The 19,972-nt window shown below is 31.0% G+C and overlaps 1 long non-coding RNA gene across 1 annotated transcript; it reads right to left on the bottom strand.

Annotated features, from left to right (window-relative positions):
* Positions 1-83: 83 nt before the first annotated feature.
* On the bottom strand, positions 84-19,860 carry LOC139485235 (uncharacterized). Its single transcript, XR_011655281.1, has 3 exons — positions 19,814-19,860; positions 6,144-6,250; positions 84-314 (listed from the first exon to the last, which is right to left on the bottom strand). It is a non-coding gene; the product is annotated as an uncharacterized lncRNA (long non-coding RNA).
* Positions 19,861-19,972: the final 112 nt, after the last annotated feature.

The following is a 19,972-nucleotide window of genomic DNA, read 5'->3' as shown; positions in this document are numbered from 1 at the left end:
TAATGTTTTTGCCTTTCCAATCTGACAACAATATAAATCAAACCCTGTTTTTTCTGTCTGTGTGGGTTTGGATTATTTAAATCATCTGCTTCCCGTCAAGGTTGTTTCAAGCTTCCCGTCAAGGTTGTTTCAAGCTTCCCGCCAAGGTTGTTTCAAGCTTCCCGTCAAGGTTGTTTCAAGCTTCCCGTCAAGGTTGTTTCAAGCTTCCCGTCAAGGTTGTTTTAAGCTTCCCGTCAAGGTTGTTTCAAGCTTCCCGTCAAGGTTGTTTCAATTTATCACTGGTTATGTTCTAGGTTCTTGAAGTATTTGGATATCTGGAGAGAAAAGAGAAAATTCATCAAACAAGTATTACCAAATAAATCGTTTGAGTTTTTTCTTTCCCTTCTTCAATATAACTTTAATATACTCTCCTGAATTATTTTTGGAAATCAAATAGAAATTCATTTGCTTTCTCCTATTTTCATGATGAAAACATCTGTCCAGGGAGCTACCATTTGATTTTTAGGGGGTGAAAAAAAGGCAGGAGTTTTGAGTTAAAAAAAAAAAGACAGGATGAACAACTTAGCCAAAAAAGGATAAACTTATAAATAAAAAAGCAGTACCAAATAGAGTGAAAAATAAAAAGGGAGGACAGAGATTATATTAAACTTTTTCATTCTAGCAGCTTCCCCCATAAAATTCAAATGGTAGCCCCTTACATTATGTTTGCATGCACTGACTGCAGCTACAGAAAAAGTACATCTATAAAAATTGAAATAGCCTTCGGATGCAGATTTAGGGTCCCCCTTTTTTGGGAAAAAAAATTGGTTGATTATACAGGCAATCACTGAAGCATGACTAGAGCAAGTCCCCTCTTAGGCAGTCAGTGGGTCCTCACTTATGATCCACCACTGGAAACAAATACATGTATGCTCAATAAAATAATCATTTTTTAAAATCATACACACACAATCAACTTGAAGAACTGCAACAGACAGGCATTCTGGCCAAAATATTATCTTGAGTACTATAGTATGTTATTCATTCTTCTATTCCAATATCATGTCTCTCTTCTATTTTAAAATAAACAGAAATACTAATCTACCAGCTCCAAACAGACCAGAGCAACTGAAAGATGTAATGTGAGCTATTTCTCACTATAATAAAACACTGCTATTAGTGCATGCTTAGGAACAATAGAAAGTTGAATTATAAAACACATCACAAAGCTTCACCTACAAAAAATTAAGGAAGTTTTACTCACAGTTTGTTAGAAAAATGCCAGAAAAAAGTGCCAGCATGCAAGAATATATAAGTACACATAGTCCACATGTACTAGGTAAAAAGGCAGTTGACGAGATGAGCAATGTGAGAATGCAACAGACTGTATAACATTCTCAAATGAAGCTTAATATTAAATTTCAGGAAGCTCAATCTACAGTCCATCATAAAAAAAATCTGTCAAACATGTCATGTGATAGACAGCCAGAGGAAATTCAGTATTGCAACCACATAAATTTTTCAAATTTATTCTTTTACCGTATCTGAAGTTCATCAAAACCATATGGACCTAAAACTACAAAATCAACCAATTTTAGATATGTTTTACATGTATCAAAGTTCCTTCCAAAATGAATATAACTTGTACAACGAAAGTCTATAGTTTGTCCTTGTAAGATGGGACATAGGCATAGTAAAAAATATAAGGCTTTGAGGTTTATTGCACTTTTACTTAATCTCACCATCTATCAAAATTGCTTCGCCTGTGATCTGTTCATTATCCTATATCTACATGTTTGCTTCAAGGAGAATTACAAATGATCATGTTAATGTGCAAGAAATATGTATAACAACATTAATGATATGTTCATGTTGTTTTAAATGTAATAAAACTTGTGTGTTTAATTACGTACTTCAAATGCATATTGTCTGCTTGGCTTAGTTCAATTGCATTTAAGTTCTGACACAACTTGTTTAAAGCATAAAGGTGTTTAAGTGAAACTTTGGGGCTTTTCTCCAAAATTTAATTTTAATGAAGTTTAATTAAAATTGAAAGCCAAAAGATTGCATGCCATTTGAAACTAGTTCAAACAGATAAAACACTCTTGAAAACTTGATACAGATAACAATTATGCTACTTTAAACTTTTCTAGTATCTTCTCCATTAAATAACTATTAGAAAAAAACTTAACCCCATAATAAACTAGCATTGTGATACTATACCAAAGATGTACACTGTGATTCAATAGCTAAGTTGTAAACTGTGATCCTTCACCAAAGATGTACACTGTTATCCTATACCAAAGGTGTACACTGTGATCATATACCAAAGGTGTACACTGTTATCATATACCAAAGATGTACATTGTGATCATATACCAAAGGTGTACATTGTGATCCTATACCAAAGATGTACACTGTGATCATTTACCAAGATGTACACTGTGATCCTTCACCAAAGATGTACACTGTTATCCTGTACCAAAGGTGTAAACTGTGATCATATACCAAAGGTGTACACTGTGATCCTATACCAAAGGTGTAAACTGTGATCCTATATCAAAGGTGTACACTGTGATCCTATACCAAAGGTGTACACTGTGATCCTATACCAAAGGTGTACACTGTGATCCTATATCAAAGGTGTACACTGTGATCCTATACCAAAGGTGTACACTATGATCATATATCAAAGGTGTACACTGTGATCCTATACCAAAGGTGTACACTATGATCATATACCAAAGGTGTACACTGTGATCCTATATCAAAGGTGTACACTATGATCATATACCAAAGGTGTACACTATGATCATATACCAAAGGTGTACACTGTGATCCTATACCAAAGGTGTACACTATGATCCTATACCAAAGGTGTACACTGTGATCCTATATCAAAGGTGTACACTATGATCATATACCAAAGGTGTACAGTGTGATCATATACCAAAGGTGTACACTGTGATCCTATACCAAAGGTGTACACTATGATCCTATACCAAAGGTGTATACTGTGACCCTAACTTTACTATTCAAACCAAGCCAATGTTTCAAAGTAAAAAAAAAACCAGAACTTAGAAGGAGTCAAAGCCAAATAATTTCCATGGAAATGAGATGTGGCAATGCTATTATATCAATGATTTACTATAGTGGTCAACTTAAACCAATTGTATCACAAACTTTAACAAAAGCATACCTTATTTTGCCTGTAGGCAAGGGAAGACCAAAACAAATAAATTGTAAAATAGATTCAATTCAAGATGCCATAAAAATTAAAGCTGCAATCTATTTTGAAGACAGAATCAATATAAAGCAGAAAATTGTAAAGATTACAACATCATATGAAAGTGGTTTGCTTCAGAAACTTCAGAATTAAGCTGTTAGAAGCTGCTTTATATGAAACATTTCTTGAGGATTCAAGTGTGTAATGAAAACTGAGTAACATGAATAATCTGAAAATAAAAATAATTGTATTGCAATTGTTTGTTTCAGAAAAAAGACACAGTGTCTATGATCTTACATTAAATTTTTAATATATTGATATTTTACAATCAAGCTGTCATGTTTCAGAAACTAACTCTCATTTTAAATCTATTTTTAACTTCCATTAAATTATCAAAATACAAATTGTTTGGGAAAATCACTGAGTTGTAGCTTTGAAGGACATAAATCTAAAATTACAAAGTTCAATTATTAACCTAATAAAATCTAATTTTCAGTTATATTAAATCTGGACAATAAAACTTTCTGATATTAAATTGTATTATTCATTGAAGGTACCAATTTATTATCTCTTTGTAGTTTTTCTACTTTTTCTAAAGAAGAAATTTTCAACTACCTGTAATTCTAAATTTTAAACTCTTTATATATTCTTAAAAGGCATTACAATAGTCATAAATGTATAGAATATATGTATACGGTGATCATGGGCTGTTTTATGCTCCTTGACACATTCCCCACTTCCATTCTCTATTCTTCTTTTATAAAAAGCATCATTATATATTAAGAGGTCTGAAATCTGGGAAATTTGTTATCCAATTCTTCAGTCAAATCACAGATAAATAAAAAGAAAAATACATGTACCTTTTTTTTTGAGAGAGAAAAACATATGTACTTCATTAAATTTGATATATCATAATCCCAATGAGATCATTTATAACATTTTGTGCCAAATCTCAGTTGTCCATTCAGATTGGACTATTTATTCCAAATAGCCATATCCGTGAGATTATCGTACATATAAAAACCTTGTCATATTAAGGCTTCAAGGGTTCAATATGTTACCAACTTCAAGGGAAAATGTCTGCCGTTACCCATCATATACTCTTATTCCTGTGGTGGTATAGATTTTCTGTCATTCATCCCATTCCATCCACCTTGCAGAAACTGCCATGGTATTATATTGTTTAATTTGTTCTTGTACTACACATGTGTAAAATACTTTCCACTGGACAGTAAGAAATCACCAATAAAATCGATCAATCAGTTTAAAAGGGCATACAATTGATACTTATACTTTTAATGGATAACACTAGTATTTGGAACAGGTATTTCTTACTCTTCTAATTTATCCCCAAATTTTTGCAATGTCCCTTCTACTCAATCTTTTAATTTTCTATGGAATGGTCTCTTTAAATTTTTTCATTTGGGCATTAAGTTGTCTGTCCTTTGAATTATGATCTCTGTTCTCTTCTTTCACTCTCAGCATCTTCAAATTTTTATCAATTCATAAAAGATATTTCTTTTTCCCATTCATATCGGCTAATAGTCAATTTGTTATAAATAGTATTATGTAACGATTATTGTGGTGTTTATGCTGTCTGACTTGCAGTGAAATTAATTAAACAAATGGACCAACGTCGCCACACTCTCACTGTACAAATAGTCAATGTCACAATGGTATCATCTTAGATCTAATATTAAATCTATATCGTTCAATAATCAACAATACACAGGAAACTACTAATTCACTTAAACTATTTGAACAGTATATTAGAGTCAGTGCAAATCACTTTTATTTGCACATTTTCTTCCTTTTGAGGTTAAAATCAACACACACCTTAATACAAAATCAATAACTGGCAATTGAGGAAAGAAATTAATGTATTTTTTATGTTTTCTTTTTTAACAAAAGTGTTTAAAAAGAATAATAGTTTTCCACATTTAATTTAAATCAATGTGAATCACAGCTGTATACCGTACAAGTAATCAGGTTCACAGTATATCCAAAGGGAGATAAGTCAAAACAAATTGTACTCTTTTATTTCTTGAGCCAAATAAAACTTTTTAGTCTTAATAATAGCCTACCCTAAAGATATTTTTGTCATTTTTCATTAAGCACTGTTAAAGTCAGAATTTTGCTCCCATAGACTCAATGTAAAAAAAACTATAAAATAAATAAACAACCCTACCTTCCTACCTTAACTGTTTTTAAATGCAACTGGAACCATACATACTATTTTATTTGGCCATTGCTGTACTTTTCTTTTAGAAAAAAAAACATTGGGTTTGAATTCTGATTGTTTTCCAGGTCATTCATTAACAAAGTCATTTATGTAAATCTTTAATTGCCACCATACATTTGGTAATTTCATGTGTAAATACATGTACGGTATGTGGTAGATATATATCAATAATCTGTATCTTTTCAGCATAACTTTACACAAGAGAAGCAGATGAGAGACCACACAAGTCATATTCAATTAACAAAGTCAATGTTTTTCAGTATTTTATTATCTTTGACCACAATTTGGAACAGATATTTTACTTTCTTAAAATTTTTATTTTTTCCTATTGTTACTTTTTTTCTTTCATTTTTCCCCTCTTGATTACTGTTCTAAGAAGTTAATTCACATCTGATACTTCACTGTAAGATGCCAAATATTTGTTTGTCAAAAGTACATTGGAATCATTACTGTTAATTTGTTTTACATTCCAGGTATCTATCTACCTGTACATGTATCAATATTCCTATGTCTATTTGTAACTCATTCATTTCTATAAAATATTATTCGCCACACATATGTCAAAATAAGTTATTTTCATGAATTTTATAGAATGTCTCCATTTAGAAGAAAAATTGATACTTTTCCATACATTTTATGGAATGTCTCCATTCAAAAGTCAAATGAAAAATCTACCGTTAATAAGGACTTATGCACTGCTCTCCTTTCACAACATATATGTCTGCTGACTTAATCTCCTCCTTGAAACTGGTACATCACTTCAGTAGACACTCCAGCATGCTTCAGATGATGATAAGTCTGACCTGAGATTAAAATAAATTCATGTTAAAATCTGACAATATCATAAATTCACAAGAATATGATACATATAGTAAGTTTTTAATCAAAGTCAATAACTAAAATGACATTGTTGTTCAGGTGAAAAACTATATGAAACAATGATAAACCTTTAAAGAATCTTTCAAAATCTTTCACATATAAGTTATAACTATCAAACCTCTCTCTTATTAATATGACCTTATCAAAAACAAAAGCATCTAAAACCGGTACAAATATATTTTTAGCAGCTTTCCTCCAAGTACAACTATTTATCTTTAAGACAGGGGATGATGGATATGTATATCAAAATCATATTGTAACTACCTTTATGGTAATTAGGTGTCTTTATCTGTGCATCCATTCAGGATATGTTGCAAAAATACTTTTTCAAAGTATCAATCCATATACAACTGATTCTTTTTTAATCAGAAAAATCCTATTAAAATCAAGGGCAGATAATTATATTCAATTTGATAGGTCAATTTGTGTTTTTGACAATGAAGCCTGTGACCCCTATTTTTATTTTGAAAATTAATTTTTTCATTGAATTTTTATCAATTCATTTTGTTTGGTGTGTCCTCAAATTATATAGAATTTATTTTCTCCTATAAAACCCATATAAAATAACTGCAATCTCATTAATTATAATGTATTTTAAACAAAATAACAAGGTTTTATATTGAAATTTGAAAGTACATTAACACTATTTTAAAGTCTTTTAAAGAATTTTAAGAAAAATCTCTAGTTTTGAACACCCAAGCCTCCTAAATGAGAGATGAATAGCATTTATGTTGATTACAATTCTCTACAAATAATAATTCCCCAACAAGACACTCAAGTCACTTTTACTTCCAGTCAGTATAGATACACTGCTGTGACTCCAAGGTCATAAGTGAATGATGAAGAAACAATGTTTACCTCTCAAGGTCTTATTAAAATCGAAAATTAAAGAACCTTAGTGAGCACGCTCACATACCCCAGGTCCCCACATTGTCATTGGAGAAATTAAATAAGTGTAAGAAAAAAAAATTGTATAAGAAAAAATATTGGATAATAATTTCCTGTCAATATGCACATCTACATAGTATGTCCTTATTATCTACAAAGTTTTATGAAATTCTGTTGTGTGGTTTCAGAGGAGTTGAGATAACAAACTGTTGCAGAAGTACATTGAAGTAAATAAGTTCAAAGGGGCGTACCTCCTAGAAAAAAAAATGAATTGTAATTTCCTGTCAAATGCACATCTACGAAGTATGTCCTTACTATCTACAAAGTTTCATGAAATTCTGTTGTGTAGTTTCAGAGGAGTTGCGATGACAAACTGTTGCAGTAGTACATTAAATTAAATAAGTTCAAAGGGGCGTAACTCCTTAAAAAAAAATTGAATAGTAATTTCCTGTCAATATGCACATCTGCATATTATGTCCTGATTATCTAAAAAGGTTTCAAGAAATTCTGTTGTGTGGTTTCAGAGGAGTTGCAATGACAAACTGTTGCAGTAGTACATTGAAGCAAATAAGTTCAAAGGGGCGTAACTCCTAGAAAAAAAATTGAATCGTAATTTCCTGTCGATATGCACAACAACATAATATGTCCTTTTTATCTGAAAAGGTTTCGTGAAATTCTGTTGTGTAGTTTCAGAGGAGTTGCGATGACAAACTGTTGCAGTAATACATTAAAATAAATAAGTTCAAAGGGGCGTAACTCCTAGAGAAAAAAAAAATTTGTAATTTCCTGTCGATATGCACAACTACATAATATGTCCTTTTTATCTAAAAAATTCTGTTGTGTGGTTTGAGAGGAGTTGGGATGACAAGATACAGGACTGACAGACTGACAGATGGACGGGTCAAAAAACATTATACCCCACGCAACAAATATACCCTCCGCAACTTCATTGCGTGGGGTATAAATAGACTGAAAATGACCATTATTCAGTAGGGGAGCTTCAACCCATCAGAAAATATACAAAAAATAATAAGATGCAATGGCAGAAGTTCAAACCTGCACAGTTGGGACAAAATTTTGTGCAGTACACTGTGCCTGTGCGAAATGACATCCCCCCTCCCCCCAAAAAAAAAAAAATTAACTTCCTTTCATTGGCTTTCATGCAATACACTATGTTGTTGCTTATTGAATGCTCCCCCCTTTTTTTGGCCAAAAAAAATTATTTGAAGAAACTTTGTTCTCCCAATTGTTTTCTTTCTTAAAGGTGCACTAGCTGTCAAATTCATGTTCACTGATTTTAATCAAATTCTCATATTTGATTTATAACAATGTACAAAATTTATCCAAACTATTAAAAGTCTAAAAACAATTAACAGGGCACAGGCATAAAAATATGTAGCTTCGTTTCATGTGTATTTTAGTCTAGACGACATCTAATTAACTATCGAGTTGACCTCTAAAGTCCTCCGATGACCATATAAGTGATGTAAACATACATATAACGTGACGGTACCCAAATTGCACCTATTTTGACAGTTTTTTCAACTATGTGTTTTTTATGATCAAAACAAAAATTTTCATTTTTTGTCTATTTTGTAGCCGTATCCTTCTTTATTATATAGGTACACCATTTTTAATCCATTTGGAATCATAGAAAAATTGGTCTGAACTAACCTCCAAACCATCAATGATTCTGTAATAAGGAGTACACAGAGTATGCATCCATGCTTAAATTTGCATTGTCAAAAGTCGAATAACAGAGCTTTTGTTTAATTTTTTTTTAAATATTTTGAACAATTGGATATTTGTCCATGCTTACTCTTCATTTTTTAAGAAATGGATACTTGAAACATATTGTATTTGCTGATTTTAAAAAGATGACGTGATGACGTTGCATGGTGATGTTTCGGTACATTTTGCTTTTTCAGTAAACACTACATCTGTTGATAAATACTGTGAGCGTTTTGTGTATATCTTAATATTTTTACTTATGTTGAAAGACGTGCATAGTATCAAATTATAAAAATACAAATTGTTTAGTCTCTAGGAAATCTTGTAAAATATCCGCTGCTATTTATAATAAATAGGTGAAATTTGGGTACTCTGTGCAATTTGGGTACCTTTACGTTAGATATAAATAGATTAAGCGAACTCGTGCTGATGGGTTTTTCAAGGTCTATTTTATTTCTTACTATAAATGAAAAATAAATATTTATCATCGCTTTTACCTGTATAAGAATGATTTTTTTCGGATCAAATCAGTCAATCAAATAATTTACCTTTGTTTCACTTTCAATGTTGACATTCTATTCCTTTAAATAACTTCACACATACAATTCACATGTTATCCATCTGAAGTTGAGGGGTTAAATTGAAGTTCACATGAATACAAATTCAATGATGTCAAATTATTCACTTGCAACTGAATAATTCATACTCAATGTTTTTTAGCTTATTTTGAAAAAATTTAACCATACTGGCTGCTAAAAGCGAATTATTATTTCACTATTTGCATTTCATTAATGATTGAGCAAAAAAAATAATATTAGATAATGTTAGATTTTTTATATATCTCGTAGCTAGTGTCCCTTTAGTGGAGTGACAAATCGGGAAAAGTCGCTTAGTTAAGGAGTTTAATGGACCGAAATACCTCACGGCTGAAAATTCACATGAAGATAGAGTAAACATTATACTTTCATTTTATCCCTGTCGTAGAGTTTTCCCACGGTGCAGTTTTTTTGTAAAATCATGTAAAAGTGAGATTTTCTGATTTTTTTCTTTTTCATTTTCAAACACGAGAACGCTAATAATAAATTCCCAAATAAAGATATCATAAACAAATTTGGCATCATATGAAAGAGTGATGTATCAGCTTTTATTTGACATCAAGCTTTAATATCAGATGAACATATAAATTGAGTGAATTGGCCGATTTTCAAATGTATGTAATATTTTTGTCAATCTTACCGTCTATCAAAGTCTATTACATTTCTTATATATATCACCAATAGTAAATTTTCACAAAATATAATGGAACAACCAATACTTAAGAAGTTTTGATATATAAAAGTTTGATAGAACATAAAAATCAACTTTTACAAGCATTTTTATAAAACTCACCACATAGCAGTATTACTACTCAATTTTCACCTCAATGATTCATGAAACGTTCCCCTTTCCTATTTACCCCTATCATATGAAATACAATGAATTTAATATGCATTTTCTTAAGTTTTATAAAAAAGAATGTATATTTGCATCAATAGTTGTGTCGATGTGCTTGAATAAGTACAGATGCTAAGGTTTAATAACTTTTGAGGTGCTTTTATTCTTGTTTTTCGAAAATACTAATTTTAAACCACATTGGAACACATCCGAAAAATTCCGGAAATTATTGTTGGTGCTAATTCCATTCAATAGTGGGTCTCATTGGGGTCTAAGCGTGACGCTGGATTGCTTATTTTCAGTAAGCGTGAAACGTGAAAGTCAAATTATTGTGCCGTGAAAACGGGAAAGTCTAGCGGGACATTGAAATTTACAAAAAAAAGAGAATTGTTTAGAATACGTATATAGTGTAATTAAGCGGGATACAGGAATCTGACAAAACAGTAAGCGGGACACGGGATCAGATCCCCCCAATGAGACCCCCTTAATAAGAACTAGTAGAGTAGCTTAGATCATGTTATTAAGCCTTTACATGTAAAAGAAGAAAACATGATCATGCATTTGAATTAGTGAGAGAGAAAAAAACATGCGTGTAACGATGAATCAACTTTCGTTAAAACACGCTTCATGGCATTACAATGACTGGTATACAATGTCTATTCTGGACACAAAAGTCATACAACAAGTTAAGCAATTAAGGTATGTTGAGTCATTTGAGCGTGCCAATATTGTTTTAAATCATGACGCAAATTATCAGGCAGACCATCTAGTGGTGAGTTTACTCGTAATAAATAACTTCAAGGACAAGCCACTTCAACATTCAGCATGCATTGTTAACTATTTGATGAAATTAAAAATCATTTGCTTCTGATGTTTTAAATTAATCGGGACATGATGTTGCTTTTCAAATACTACAGTGCAGCATGTCTTCATTCATTAAGTCTACAGGATGATTTGTTAGCTTAAGAAAGAAAAAAAACATGTACGTTGTCGTATATAGTTTGTGCCATATACATTTGTTTACAGATATTGCATTTTGTGAAAAAAAATCTAAAAAGCTGTTTATGATCGTTCGAGATTTCAAATCATTTCTATCTTTACAATGAATTCCAACCTCTCTCAGACTGGTAAATATTTTGCCTGTTTAGTAGATGACAATTTTTTTCAAATGGCTAATGATTACAATGCACTCTCATTTGATACTGAACGGAAATGTATACTTAGGCTGAGTGTGTGATATTCCTTTATGAAGAACCAGTACACCCCTGATTAAAATATGGTATTGGTATTGTCCAAAGTCTTTATGTAAAATGTACAACAGTTATTGAGATTTGGCCAATGACTGCTTTAAAACCATAAAAAAAAAATTGTGGTATGATTGCCAATTCAAAAAATGGCCACAAAAGACAAAAAATACACATACATTTACAACTATAGGTCACTGTACGGCCTTCAACAATAAGCAAAGCCCTTACCGCATAGTCGGCAATAAAGGGCCCGAATTGACAAATATCAAACAGTTCAAACAAGAATGTGGCGAGGTTAAACATGTCAGCAGGAGCCCACCCCTCCCCTTACATCGGACATTGGTGTATATAAAAAGAAGATGTGGTATGATTGCCAATGGAATAACTCTTCACAAGAGACCAAAATGACACAGATATTTACAACTATAGGTTACCGTACGACCTTCAACAATGAGCAAATCCCATACCACATAGTCAAAGATACAATAAGGTTTATTTCAAATGGTGGTAGATCCAAATTGTTATTCAAGTCATTGAATGCAGATCAATAAGGGATTGTATGAAATTTCTTTGTGCACCTGAAAATAAACATGGGTTGATAAGATTTGAAGGTACACTGTAACTATGCACTATCGCACTACAATGATTTTGATTTGGAAGAACATGACAAAATATATATCGGGATATTTTCAAAATCTATAGACTGTGAAGCAATTTTGTGTAGGATTTGTAAGGGACTCACAGAAGCGGCATATATAAGAATTATTCTGCCGCCTCTTTTTGCCAATGAACAGATATTGAAAAGTTATTCCAGGGGTTGCATCATGTTAAAATCATGACAGTTATGTTTTTTTCTAATAAGGTCTTATTCTTTGATTTTTTACCTACTCACGACATATGCAACTTTTTTAAAGGATGTCTGGCACACCAACAGAAACTCGTGGCGCTCTTACAGGATGCGATACGTCTTCTACAATCGAGATTGGCAAAAGAAGACAATAACAAGGGGTCGGGAAAAACATGCATGTATCAAAATTTGTCATTCTAGCTGGTTCTTATATTGACACATATTTTGCAGTGAAAATCACTTCACCGCGGATCAAATGATCCCAGAAGCAATGGTCAATCAGTACATGGTGATCTGAAAAAACTCATATTGTCGGCGTCATACAATGACATCCACTTTTTTCTCTAGTATTCCGTTACCTTTTCAAATTGATGTGCATATTGATGTCTAGTAATAGTGTATTATAATTAAACATTGACAGCACCTTTTGAAGCTTAATTTCCATGTGAATATTTATTTACATATATATCGGGCTTTCAAATCTGCTATATATTCCATTGTTTATAGATATAAGAAGATATGGTATGAGTTCCAATAAGACATCAAGGTCATTTAACCATTAAAGGTCAAAGTTCGGTCTTCAAAACGTAGCCTTGGCTCGCACCGAACAGTAAGGGCTTCAAAAATTGATTTTTGAAATTGTGAAACATTTATGAACCACATAAAAAAACGACAACCTTGTCTGTTGTTGTTGTATATAAAATTTAAAAAAACGGGGGACACATCTTCTCAATGTGCAATTGGTCTAGTACCGATTTATTTATAAGAATAAAAACAAATTTCATGTACTATAGTTTCATGAACATGAGGACTCATTTTTATAGTTCTTACATCCTTTTAAGTTTAAATAATCAGAAACGAATTTCATCATTTTTTTTCCATAACACTATGGACAGAGTGTAAACTTTACAGTTCTTATTTCTCCTCTGTTCTTTATGGCATTTTAACAAAACTTTCCCAAAAATATCTTTATATGTGGCCATATATTATTGCATAGCTAAATCTTAATTATGTTTTAGAAAAGTCAACCTTTTTAAAGTAACTTTCTAAATAATGTTTCAGAAAAACTTCAAAATGCATTTATTCAATATTTTTTTTTCTTTTTTTTTTAATTTAATTTAATTATTTTACACAACATACTTTCCAGTATTCAAATAATTGTTTTATACACTACTTTGTAATGTTTTTCACTGAAAACGTAGCATTGAGTGTAAACTTTACAGTTCTTATTTCTCCTCTGTTCTTTATGGCATTTTAACAAAACTTTCCCAAAAATATCTTTATATGTGGCCATATATTATTGCATAGCTAAATCTTAATTATGAATATTTTTTGTCGATAATTTCCGTAAATAAAGATATTTGTTTCATTTTCGTACATGTTGCAAGCGAGGGTACGTATCACTAATATCTGGTAATCAGACATAAATATGACTAGCTGTATTTGTGGAGAATTCGTAGCGCATGCTTTCATCGAAAAAAAATCTCAGTTAACATGAGAGACTACCGAGAAATTGTCCAAAATGTCTAAAATTTGCAATTTTTTTAAATCCCCCCTTTTGACCTTTGAACGCAATTTTCAAAAATCTGCACCACTTTGGCACTATACGACATGCCTTAATCAAAGGATATTATATTTATCTACAAAATAAGACCAAAATAAGACCAAAATTAGCCATGAGGTACTTCAGTCCATTAAATTTTCAAATTTACCTTATTTGTCACCGTACTACTTTAAAAAGATAATTTAATAGCTTTGTAAGGGAGGTAATCCAACATCATAACATTGTACAATTTTTTTATTGAATAACCTACCTCCCTTACCCGGCTTATAAATTGTCCATTAAATGTATATGCAGTATATATTATCAGATTATTACATGGCATTTTTCATATCGCATGTATTATCAGCCCTAGGTTCAATATCAGCCCAAGAGCCGCATGGCTCGAGGGCTGATATTGACCGAGGGCTGATAATACATGCGATATGAAAAATGACATGTTATGATCTTTTTATCATATGCTTCAACAGTAGAGAAAAATAACAGATTCTTATATTGATCCTTCTACATGGTTCCCGAAAAGAAGTTGAAAGAGTATAAAGTTCACGGACGTCGGACCCAAAATTTGATTCATTCAATATGAAATCTTTCTATCATATGCCTCAACAGAGAGAAAAAAAAACACATTTTAATATGGACAAATCGACAAAAAAATAATTCAACAATATACATAATGAACATTGTTTAGAAAAGTCAACCTTTTTAAAGTAACTTTCTAAATAATGTTTCAGAAAAACTTCAAAATGCATTTATTCAATATTTTTTTTTCTTTTTTTTTTAATTTAATTTAATTATTTTACACAACATACTTTCCAGTATTCAAATAATTGTTTTATACACTACTTTGTAATGTTTTTCACTGAAAACGTAGCATTGAGGTGTAGTTTCCGGAATTTGCCGAGTATCACCGGAATGCAATGTGATAACGTTACGGAAAGGCATGTGATAACAATCGAAGTATGTGATAAACTTTTCATATCAGCCCGCTAAGCACCAATTCGAAAAATATGGAAAATACTTTAATTTAATGCTATTATCATACGGTAAAAGTCATATGTTATTTAGTCTAAGTATATGATAAATATATAAAGTGCCTAGAAAATCAACCTAAAGATGTTAGAGTAGATTTGATTCACAATTTCCTCCCCGGCGCCGTGGCTGGAACCTGTACTTTTTGTTTCTAACTTTTACGACAAAACCGCCTAGCATTGCGCGGAGACCTTATCCCCTCCTCCAACTCTAGCTTTTAAAAATAAGCTTTCTTTCGGGAGGTGTTACCTTCTTGTAGGAATTAAACAAGGATCTCTGATACAATACATGAAGTATTTATATATATATATATATATATATTTAAAGGGATAATTCGCGAATTTTCACTTTTAATCTTATTTTGTTCATAATACCATAAAAAACATATTCACCAAGTTTTATTTTGATATGAAATCTAATAAAGGAGAAAATTGGGAATTATTAATTTTATTTCTTGAAACTTCCTGACTTATGTGACGTAGTTTAAGTCTTTGATGCATGCCGGGAGTGAAAATATCTCATTTAAGTCTTGTTCGTTAACCATTTAATAACGCCATTTAAAGCGCATCGACGACTTTTGGTGTAGCTATTAACCAACGAAAAATAAGTGATAGCCATGCAACTTTTAAAATTAGATCGTGTGGATATTTTAAATCGAATTTTAATAATAAAATTAATTCATACAAGAGAACATTTTTATGATTTTTTCTACAAATAATTTAAACAAACATATGAAATTGACATGATCAATAGTGTAATAAAAATACACGTTTGTATTTTGACCTTTTTGCTTCATTCCATCAAACATTTTCACTTGCTTGTACGGTGGAAATAAAATGTGTATTGTTTTGTGACACCTAAAGAATGTTGAGTGCGTCGGTTAACTCAAGGTAATTAAAGGATTAATGCATAGCATTATGTAATTCTAATCCTTTGATCCTCATTCAGTGAAATCTAGGCGTCACGGTTTACTGGCTTGAAGGTGTGAACAACATTTCGTATGAATTGAAAACGGGAGTCAGTCAAAGTTTTAGACACAGAAATCAAGGACTTATATAGACGTCCCTGCAGAAATGTAAAAAAAAGTTAATTAATTAACGGGAATAATAAGGTCGCACAATAACTGGATAGCTGTTGTATATTTTTATATTTTGCATAAGCATTATAAGATCACTTTTAAATGAATTATGACTTTTGATTAATTCAGTAACGATAAAATACTTTATTATTTTAATTGAAGTATAAATTCATAATAAAAATGGCCTTCTAATTACGAGTGTATGAACCAAAAATTGTACTATTTTAGATTAGGATCGGCAGCCTTAAATATTTCAAACAGATCATTAACAATTGCAATTATATAATTTAGTCCATCCAAAGTTATCTTTAATTACCTATTTAGGAATTAATGTTTTCATCAAAATATTTCAAATCTCACAAAGCACGAATACTTCAGATATTTGATAATTTTTTTTAAAAAATTGACAGAAAATTTAAGAATCTTTTTGGAATGGAATCGAAATTTACGAACATATATGCTTTTCAAGTGTGAAAAACAACAACATTTTGTTTTACATAATCGGGAATGTCCTTAACAAAAAAGTCTTCGTCTCACACCGTAACTATATCGGGCCCAATTATATATAATACAATGTACTTTAGCTATTTGACCAACAATGTATAAAAAAAAAAACCAGAACGAATTTAATGTCATCTTTCCCTATTGTTTATTAATGTTATTATAAGTCTGTTTCAACTGGCAAGAATACCTATAAAGCGGACAAGCAGTTTGTTCTTTAAATTGCTGTCATTGAATATCAAGAAAGAAAATAAATCCCGAAATTGATTTGAAACTTTGATACTCTATAGTTTTCCTGGAAAATATTCACATCCCTTAGGGATTATTAGTGTACGTCCAGTTGCGTACATATAACATGCATGTCGGAACAATTGTGATGATGACGAATTTCTTCTTTTATTCGAGAACAATCTAATTGATATATAAATGTCCATAACTTCGATGAGCCAAAGAAAGTTATATATCGACCTGTATTTAAATCTCTTCTTCTTCTTCTTTTGGTATACAATAGTCTTTCGACATTTGATGATTACATACTGTTGGCATACGTGGACTAGTCCACTAACAAAACTTTTACCACAATTTACACAAAATGTATGTTTCTTTCTTATGTACAATGTATACATGTATATATTTGAATTTGCACTATAGTTCCGTAACTTTTTATCCTGGCGTATATACGATGGTCAACAAGTGCGTACATTTTTTTAAATCAAAATTTCTGGTATGGTCCGATCTGTCCTTCACCATTGACAAAAAATATGTATATAGATTTTTATTTCATCAAATCTGTTGTTTATTTTTAGGTATTATCTATATTTTTATAAATAATTTTCTTTACATCAGAAATTTTATTCATGAACAAGCGTATGAGCAAGGATTTGTATAGTTAGACTAACTATACAAATCCTTGGTATGAATTTAGTAATGACTAGTATATAATATCACTTTCGGACACGCAAGATAGAGATGCATATTATACACCTAATAGTTCAAAATGGAAAGTTATAAGTTATCGGCCGTGTACACTGACCAATACCCTAAGAAGTGAAACGATGCATGAATTTGCAAGGTCGACAGGAAATCGCTTGAATACCTGGACGTGTCACACCCCCTGCAATACCTTTGGGAGTAATACCTTTAGCCATGCAGGTGATCAGTGGAGCGAAGATCCTAATTTATTTGAATAAAGTTTATTACATAAAAGAATTATGAACTAATTAGATTTCCGAAAACAATTCAAGTTTCACGGAACACTTATTTATGATTTGAAACTTTTACTTTTTAACTAATTCCAATACTATCATTATTGTTAAAAATAACAGATCATGGTTATTAAAAAAAAAAGATAAGAAAATTTTCTGTATCAACTTAGTTATAGTTAACTAGTTGGATAAAACAACCGTACGATTGACAAGATATCAACACGCAATTACGACTACATCGGGTTACTGTAGTTTTGGTCCTTAGACATATCTTGGGAGCAATTCGGAGAAGGTAACAAAATGGCCGACCGGAGAGAATTGATACTCAAAATTTAAAATCGATGGTGATCTCTTATCAAGCAGAATAAAACTTTAATATTCATGAATTTGAGCATTTTTATACAGAATGAACATAATATCAATTTTTGATTTTTTTGCGAAGTTTCCCTTTAAGGGGGCTCGCGGGTCTAAATAAAAAAAATTTCATAATATAGGATTTCGCTATAATTTTCTATAAATGAACTTGATTTTATACTCATTAGAAAAATAAAATAAAAAATGGGGTCACCGTTCATTTGCGCTCACAATCTGCCTTCGAAAAAAGCATACATTTTTGTAAAAGTACCTTTTTTCTGTTGAACTGAAAGGAGAAAAAGAGGTAATATCGAAATAAAAAAAGAACTAAATTACAGAAATCGCTAAAATTTTACTACAGTTTAGTTTAAGTACAGCTTATTTGAAAACAATAATAAAAAAAAATTGGTCACCGATGAGCTAAAAAGATATTTCAATTTTAATGCCAAAAAATTACATTTTTGCCCCAAAAGGGAGATAATTTGGAGCTTTTTCAGTGAAACATAAATTTTAAAAGTCATCTGGGGCCAACACGATTTGATTTATTTGAATGATTTTTGTACCATATGACAAAGTAACAACTAATAAAGTATTAAATAAAATTTGTAATGAAAAAAAAAATGTTTGATTATTTCTGAAATTTTTATACCCGCAAGCCTCCTCAAGTGCCTAGAAAAATCACTATTCAGTATTATAATCTTATATACAAATACAAATACAAATACAAATATTTTATTGGCACAAACACAATTACAATAATTGGCAATGGCCCATACAACTGGTATACAAATAGTAATAATGCATAGAATATCAATAGGCATATTTAGAACAATATCATCGAACGATATCAATATCATCAACAGTAAATGATTAAAAAAAAAATATATCAATTACTTAGTTGGTCAAACATATTAAGTATTGAAAATAATGACAATATTAATATGTAATATTATGAACAATGATTATTAGCAATTTTATAGAGTTTGTTCTGCTTTACGCAGGTTCAAACTGTCTGAGATGAAAGAGGAAGTTAATTTTAGGATTGTGTATGAATTATTATTTAATGAAAAGATTATATTATTTTCATGTTTTTGAAATTTTGTAGGATCAACGATTATATTTGAGACTTTATGGTAAAATATGTCCCTCTTAGTTGAGTATTTTTCATAATGTAAAAGAAAATGTTTTTCATTTTCAATTTGACCAGAATTACATACAGAGCAGTATCTCTCATTTCTGGGAATATTTAGATGTCTCCCTCTTTCAATCATCAGTGTATGAGCGCTTATACGGATCTTACATATTGCAGCTCTGTCACTTCTGTTTTTTAAAATATCAACATAGGGTGATGCATATAAGATGCATGCACATTAAATTATAAATTTAGAAACAGGATTAAAACTCATATGGAGAGTCAGTACAAAGAGGGGTAACTCTATTTGTTTTTGCTTTGTAATCTTGTTATCTCTCTCAGAGGAAGGCAAATCATGCTCTCCATTTAAATGCCGTATGTGACAGTATTAAATAAATTTTGCATATTATACAGAATTTTTCATATCACATGTAACACCTGACTTGTATTAGATATCTCAATCAACCACTTGATTCTTACAGAGAAATGTGCAAAAGATTATTGCGGCAAACCATCTTCCTTTCCCGGGAACTAGGTTGCACTAAAGACCAACTCAAATTTCCAACATATTTTATTGCCCAACAAAATCTTAATAGTTTTCTTCATTGATTCTTTTTATATGGATAAACATTGAATTAT

This window comes from Mytilus edulis, chromosome 8 (genome assembly GCF_963676685.1).
Source record: "Mytilus edulis chromosome 8, xbMytEdul2.2, whole genome shotgun sequence".
NCBI classification, from domain to species: domain Eukaryota; kingdom Metazoa; phylum Mollusca; class Bivalvia; order Mytilida; family Mytilidae; genus Mytilus; species Mytilus edulis.
This window is presented reverse-complemented; position numbering and strand designations above follow the sequence as displayed.